This window comes from Bos javanicus, chromosome 27, assembly GCF_032452875.1.
Source record: "Bos javanicus breed banteng chromosome 27, ARS-OSU_banteng_1.0, whole genome shotgun sequence".
NCBI lineage: Eukaryota > Metazoa > Chordata > Mammalia > Artiodactyla > Bovidae > Bos > Bos javanicus.
The window spans coordinates 43,305,413-43,313,397 of NC_083894.1; the positions used below are offsets into that span (position 1 = coordinate 43,305,413).

At 43.3% G+C, this 7,985-nt stretch overlaps 1 long non-coding RNA gene across 1 annotated transcript in view; it reads right to left on the reverse strand.

Moving 5' to 3' along the window:
* The window catches only part of LOC133240104 (uncharacterized), a 42,010-nt gene extending 34,711 nt beyond the window's left edge, over nt 1-7,299 (reverse strand). The window contains exon 1 of the long non-coding RNA XR_009734113.1: nt 7,006-7,299. This is a non-coding gene — a long non-coding RNA (uncharacterized LOC133240104). The remainder of the gene's footprint in view (nt 1-7,005) is intronic.
* Between the last annotated feature and the right edge of the window lie 686 nt (nt 7,300-7,985).

Here is a 7,985-nt window from a genome sequence, read left to right on the forward strand (position 1 = left end):
TCCTTTATTCAGCAGTTATTTAGCCTACACTCCATTTAGGTGCCACCTAAAACTCTTACCTGTGGTCCTCCAGGAAGTAGTTTGCTGGGCCTAAGTCAGCTCACTTCTAGATCAGAGCTGGTCAATAGAAATTTTGTGTGGTGATAGGATGGTTCTGTGTCTGCTTTGTCGCCTACAGCAGCCTCTAGACCCCTGTGGATATTGAGTGCTACTGGGACTGAGGAACTGAACTTTTCATTTTATTTAAATGTAAACAGAGTAAATTTACCTGTCAGTCACCATGAGGCACACCTCGTGGCTCCCATACTGGACTTCTCAGTCCTCAGTATTTCTACAGGGTTAACAGAACCCACACGGTATTTGGATAAGAATGGCTGTGTTTTCTCCCCTTCAGCTCTCTCTCTCTCTTTTTTTAATCTTTGGCCATGCTGTACAGCATGTGAGATCTTAGTTCTCCAAGCAGGGATCGAACCCATACTCCCTGCATTGGCAGTGTGCAGTCTTAACCAATAGACCACCAGGGAAGCCCCTCTCTTCCAACTCTTGAGCTCTGGGGGGTTTGGGGGGTCTGTCTCCTTTTACACTCCTCTGTACCACTCATCCTTACGCTAACTCTGGACCATCACTTGCCACTTTGTTAGTGGGCATCTGAGTCTCCAGGTTGCTCACTACCACTGTTGCCGATGGCTTTTTGACCCTTGGGGTGACCTTGGAGAACTTGGCCTCTGAACACCAGCTGCCATTGTTTCGTATTTATTGCCACCTCTTGTCTTCCTAAAGCTGTGGGTTTTCTCTGGCCCACTTGGAGAGCTCTTTAAATGTTTATAAATTTCTGCCATTTCACCCACCATGTCTCTAAAAACAAGTGGAAAACCAGTTAGATGAGTTATGTGCTGCGGGTCTGCATGCTAAATTGCTTCATTTGTGTCCGACTCTTTGTGACCCCATGGGCTCTAGCCCACCAGGCTCCTCTGACCATGGAATTCTCCAGGCAAGAATACTGGAGTGGGTTGCCATTTTTTCCTCCAGGGGATCTTCCCAACCCAGGGATCAAACCCGCATCTCCTGCATTGGCAGGTGGATTCTTTACCGCTGAGCCACTTGGGAAGCCCAAAATATATATCTATATATTACAAAATTGTTGAAAAGAGCCATAGGGTGCTGTCTGGAGTCAACTGCCCTCCACTCTGGCTCCTGAACACTGGACCTTACTCTTTCACTTACACCTACTTGTCACACGAGGATGTAGCTGTCGTCATCCAAGCTGGAGTTGGGTCTGGGTGGGAAGCCTGTCTTGACATCAGATTTAAAAACTCTTTCTTCACTTCCCCTTTTCCTGTCTTTTGCTAGTAGAGTAATGGCTGTTTGTAGAAATAGGACAGAACATGTGGGTTTAGTGAGGAGGAAATCGCTAGATTCTATGGTCTTGTGAGCCCTAATTTGGAGAAAGAAATGGCAACCCACTCCAGTATTCTTGCCTGGAGAGTCCCACGGACAGAGGAGCCTGGCGGGCCACAGTCCACAAAGTCACAGAGACAGACACGACGGAGCACACAAGTGGCGATGCTGGTGAGCCTGAAGTGACTGTCCAGATGAACTTGAGCTGTCACGTCACAGCTTTTCAGGAGAAACTCTGTCGTTGATGTCTAAGTGCTGACCTCTTTTGCTAGGCAACAAGAGAAAATCAACAACAACCAGATGGTGATAAAACATCTTTCCTACTCTGTGTCGAGTTCCCTCCTGGCTGGGTGCCTGAGAGGACAGTCCTTCCTTTCCAGCACAGTCCCCACTTCCCAAGGCTGCACAGGATTTTGGTAGGAAAAGCTAGTGGGAAGCCTGGTTGCACACACCCTCACATTATACTTGGGATCACTTGCCTTAGAAACCCAGTTGCCTCTAGTCTACGCTGTCAGATTTTCCCTTCAGGGTGGCTTTGGTCCTCTCTGGCTGCCTTTGGAAACTAAGCCTCCCAGAGCTGCAATCAATCTGTTTGGATAGTCTGAATCTTAAGTGTGGACAAAGTTCAAGAGCTTTACCACAGGACTTGTGAGCCCCATATAAATCACTGCATCTTGAAGGGGCTTAAATATTCCTGAATTGGTTACAGAGATCTGACAGTTTAATGTTTCCATAGACCTCTGACCACAGTTGGATTTAACTCTACACAACAGGATGACAGACCGCATCAGGTGCCAAAGTACTGAAGCTTCAGCATCAGTCCTTCCAATGAATATTCAGGACTGATTTCCTTTAGGATGGACTGGTTGGATCTCCTTACAGTTCACAGGACTCTCAAGAGTCTTCTCCAACACTACAATTCAAAAGCATCCGTTCTTCAGTGCTCAGCCTTCTTTATGGTCCAACTCTCACATCTGTGCATGACTACTGGAAAAACCATAGCTTGGACTAGACAGAACTTAGTCAGAAAAGTAATGTCTCTGCTTTATAATATGCTGTCTAGGTTGGTCATAACTTTTCTTCTAAGGAGCATCTTTTAATTTTGTGGCTGCAGTGACAATCTGCAGTGATTTGGAGCCCAAGAAAATAAAATCTGCCATTGTTTCCATTTTTCCCCATCTATTTGCCATGAGCCGAGATAGTCCACCCTATAAAATTTTAGACTAGACTGCAAGGTATACCCAAAACTTTAAAGCCAACCAGAAAAGCCACATGTGTCACTGTCAAAACATAAATATTTTATTAAGAAAGAGAAGCCTGGACGTGGACCCTGTGGCTGCACACGCAGTGTACGTGCCCTCTTCTTGTGAAAAGCAGTCGCGTGAGAGCAGGTACATCTGAACGATGAGAGCAGGTACATCTGAACGATGAGAGCAGGCACATCTGAACGATGAGAGCAGGCACATCTGAACGATGAGAGCAGGCACATCTGAACATGCTCTTACCCACCGTGACTTTATTCTTACAGAAGCTCATTGAGATACTCAGGGATCAGGAGACCGGGACCCAGAGAGGTCAAGTGACTTGCTTGGTTAAATTATGTTAAAAATAAATTTTCCTAACAGAAAAGGTACAAAAATCTATCCAGAGAAATAAGGCAACTTTGTCTTTTGGGACTCATTAACTTTTTATCCTGAACATAAAACTCCTAATTGGGTTTTCTTTGTCATATTGGTGCTTAATGAGTTCCTTTCTTTGCTTATAAAACTCCCTTCAGAAAAGTTCTGATAATTAGCTTGGAAGTCTGTTTTGTTTTAACAACAAAGTATTTTTTTCTTCATTTTTATTGGGAATTTAAAGTAAAGTAACAGTTCTTGCCTGGAGAATCCCAGGGACGGGGGAGCCTGGTGGGTTGCCGTCTATGGGGTCGCACAGAGTCGGACGCGACTGAAGCGACTGAGCAGCAGCAGCAGCAGCAGGAAACGTCAGGTCCTGCGTACAGCACAGGGGACCATACTCAGCATCCTGCGATAAATCGTAACGGAAACGAATGTGAAAGCGGAGGTATAATGGGGTCACTTTGCTGTCCACCAGAAATTAACACAACGTTGTCAATCAGTTACATTTCAGTCAAATTTATAAAAAGAAATATACTTTCAAAAAATATAAATTAAAAAAAATAAAGGCAGCAACAACAAAAAAAGAGACCCTGATTCTGTGACGTCACAACTCAAATTGTTACATGAAAAACAGCTCCCTGACGGTCCCCGGCCCCGAGATTTCAGAATGTAATTGCCGCATTTGTTCTGCCACTCGTTTTTAATTTGGGGGGAAACATTGGTCTGACAGTGACTGCACGAGGCAAGTTCATGCTAGGTTCCTTTGAACCGCCTTTGTCTCTGGAGGGTCCTTGTGAACACAGAGGAGGAGGAGCCTGTGACGGGGCGGCGCTCTGGCCCGTCCCGTCCAGCTTTCCCACCGTCTAGCTTTCCCACCGTCCAGCTTTCCCACCGTCTAGCTTTCCCACCGTCTAGCTTTCCCACCAGGCGGCTGGGAGCGCGGGGCTGCCTTTCTCCTGCTCTTCTGCAGACATGCCGGTTGCTGGCCAGCTGTGTGACTTGTCTTCTGGGCCTGAGGCGTGTGCCGTGGGGTGGAGAAGAGGGGGAGTGGACAGTGTCCCTAAAACAGGCGGAAGGGCTCCTCTTCATCCTCCCACCAGCTCCTCCCCGCTCAGCCGGGTCCCCTTAAAGCATACTGAGTCTTGGAACGTTGCACCAGAAGTAATGCATGTAGCAGACACAGGTAGTCTTCTTTGCTAAAGAAAGAGAGCAGTGAAGGAACGACATTCCATCAGTTTATGACAAAGTCCATGTGGGTGCCTGGGCTCCTGTGGTGTGTATCAAAATCACAGAAAATACGGATGCGAGAAGGGCCTGCCGGGAACTTACAAAGAGCCTCGGAACAAAGGCCAGCTTCACCTCTGACTGGTGATGGGACCCTAGAAAAATCCCTCCAAGTCCCCATGTTTTACACTGTCAGATAAAGGAAAATACGCTGCATCTGAAGGGCTCCCAGGACTTGTATGTGGAAATCCTTTAAAAGCAGAAGTCCTTTAAAGACTATAAAACACTGTAGAAAAATATTAAGCTAATTACAGTCATATTTGGTGTGTCTCATCCGGAGAACAAAGAGATATTGAGTGTGCAAAAGCCCTTATTTTAAAATCATCTTTTAATTTGAAGGAACGTAAATTTAATATGATAGATTCTTCCAGGGAGTAAATTAGATCTTGAGAATTAATTGGGCGTTTTGGAAGCTACATAAATTTGAACAGTAATTTTCCAGATGAGATTCTGGTGTCCTCCTCAACTGGATGCAGCTTTTGAATTGGTCAGCTTCGGACAGAGTAATAATTTATGGATGAGAAAATCTGGTGCAATAATTCAAACTCTTAGAGTCAATTAGTCAGCAAAATGAGTGCGGGGCTCTTGAGGTGTTGAGGACTGTATTAGGTAGTAACCAGGCATGAAAGAATAGTGTTTATATCTAGGGAAAAAGACATTCTTTCAGGAAAAGTCTTAATCATTTAAAAAGAAAGAGGAGGAAAAGGCAACTAAGTCATTGTTGAAGATATAGGGATATAGAGCAAAAATCAAAGCAAGCTGAGGCTTGTTAAAAAAAAAAAAAAAACTTTTGAGATATGTAAGTCAAAATTACAGTGAGTATTACCACACACTGGTCGGAATGGCCATCTTCAAAATGTCTGCAAACAATGCTGGAGAGGAGGTGAAAAAAGGGAACCCTCTTGCACTATCGGTGGGAATGTACATTGATACAGCTACTGTGGAGAACAGTATGGAGGTTCCCTAAAAAACTAGGAATAAAACTACCATATGACCCAGCAATCCCACTCCTGCACATATATCCAGAGAAAACCATAATTCAAAAAAATACATACATCCAGTAATCACAGCAGCATTATTGAGAACAGCCTGGACTTGGAAACCACCTAGATGTCCATCGACAGATGAACAGGTTAAGAAGATCCTGTGCATGTATATAACAGAATACTGCTGCTGCTAAGTCACTTCAGTCGTGTCCGACTCTGTGTGACCCCATAGAGGGCAGCCCACCAGGCTCCCCCTTCCCTCAGCCATAAAAAGAACACAATAATATCACTTGCAGCAACATGGACGGACCCAGAGATTATCATACTAAGCAAAGTGAATCAGAGAAAGACAAATCTCAGATATATCACTTATAAGTGAAATCTAAAAAAATAATTCAAATGAACTTACAAAATAGAAACAGACTCACAGACATAGAGAACAAACTTATGATTACCAAAGGGAAAAGGTTGGAGGGAGGGATAAGTTAGGAGGCTGAGATTAACATATATACACTACTATATATAAAATAGGTAATCAAGCAGGACCTACTGTATAGCACAGGGAGCTGTACTCAATATTCTGTACTAATTTGTTGGGAAAAGAATCTGAAAAAGAATGGAGATATATATACATACATATATATATATATCTGAATCACTTTGCTGTACACCTGAAACTAACACAACATTGTAAATCAACTATATTCTAATATAAAATGAAAATTAAATTAAAAAAATCTTTTGAGGAGTGGTTTTTCAAAAAGATTGTAGTCTTTCATCTGAACTAGTTCCACAAAGCAAGTTTGCTTGCAAATGAAAACTCTCTATACTTTATTTTTTTTTACATCTATTTATCCATTTTCTAAATATAAAATTATTGAAATATCTAAGTCCAGACCACATCAACTGTGGATTCCATGGTGAAAATTTTTACTTTTTCTCCTCCTTTCATTAAAAGAGGGTCCAGGACATGGAAGCAACCTAGACGTCCATCAGCAGATGAATGGAGAAGAAAGCTGTGGTACATATACACAATGGAATATTACTCAGCCATTAAAAAGAATACATTTGAATCAGTTCTAATGAGGTGGATGAAACTGGAGCCTATTATACAGAGTGAAGTAAGCCAGAAGGAAAAACACCAATACAGTATACTAACGCATATATATGGAATTTAGAAAGATGGTAACGATAACCCTGTATACGAGACAGCAAAAGAGACACTGATGTATAGAACAGGCTTTTGGACTCTGTGGGAGAGGGAGAGGGTGGGAAGATTTGGGAGAATGGCATTGAAACATGTGAAATGTCATGTATGAAACGAGATGCCAGTCCAGGTTCAATGCACGATGCTGGATGCTTGGGGCTGGTGCACTGGGACGACCCAGAGGGATGGTATGGGGAGGGAGGAGGGAGGAGGGTTCAGGATGGGGAACACATGAGAAATAAAGGAATATAAAAAAAATAAAATAATATGTTCATCATAAAAAAAATAAATAAATAAAAGAGGGTGTGTATTGGGTAAATTTTATGCTACACCACATCCTTCCATAATGAAACCTGAGGGTAATGTACATATTGCAAGGAGTGCGAAAGAAAAATACAGCACTCCCTGGTTCAAGCTATTTCCTAAAAGCCAGTTACTCACTCTCAGCACCAGCAGGTGTGTGTGAGTGTAAGTGTGTGTAGTGCAGAGGTAGCTTTGGCCTGAAACTCACACTTTCTTAGGAACTACCGCTGGCAGCCAGGTGGTCTGTCCGTCTGTCCCCCTAGGCTTGGGTGGTGTCTGCTGCCCAGAGTATGGAGCAGTGAGTGTTAGGACAGTAGTCAAGGCGGCAGGTCCCATGGCTCATGATGGTCAATCAGTGTCCTGTGTCCAGTGGCAGCTGAGGCCAAGAGCAAAGCCTCACCCTTCTTATGTTCATCCGCTTTGTAGGATGCACAGTGACATCAGCATTGGCATTTATGAGACTTACGGAATTTTGCCGTATTCTAACTGTGTATTCCAAGTGGTGTTTGGGAGTTCTAAAGTAACCATACCTGGATTTCTGACCTCTAGAAGCTGACTGAATGTTCGGATAATTTGTTATGCAGCATTGATAATTAATACACAGATTAAGGGACATCTCAGAATACCTCATTGTTTGGTTTTAATACTGATAAGATTCAGAATGAATTCTTGACTATTATTTAGATTACTTTTATCAATTATCCCAAATACACACATTTGTGCTAACATTCCTTGACCCTCTTTTCAGGACCCAAATCAGGTATAACTTGAAGAATATAGTTTTTATTTGACCATGTCTGGGTATGCTCCATAGAGGATGGCTAAGGCAGTATGATAAATGCATCCTTGAAAAACATTCATTATTTTTCTATCACTTTTGGACAGATAACGTATATTTGTTTTATAAATAACCAACCACAATTCTTTAGGCCCTCGCCATTTGCTTCTGCATATTATATCTTTGATTTCCTCCAACCGAGCACTGTTTTCCTGCTGGTTGTTCAGCTGTCAAGTCGTGTCTGACTCTTTGCGACCCCAAGGACTGCAGCACACCAGGCTTTCTTGTCCCCCACCAGCTCTTGGAGTCTGCCCAACTTCGTGTCCATTGAGTTGGTGATGCCGTCCAACCATCTCATCCTCTGTCACCCCCTTCTCCTCCTGCCTTCAATGTTTCGCAGCATCAGGGGC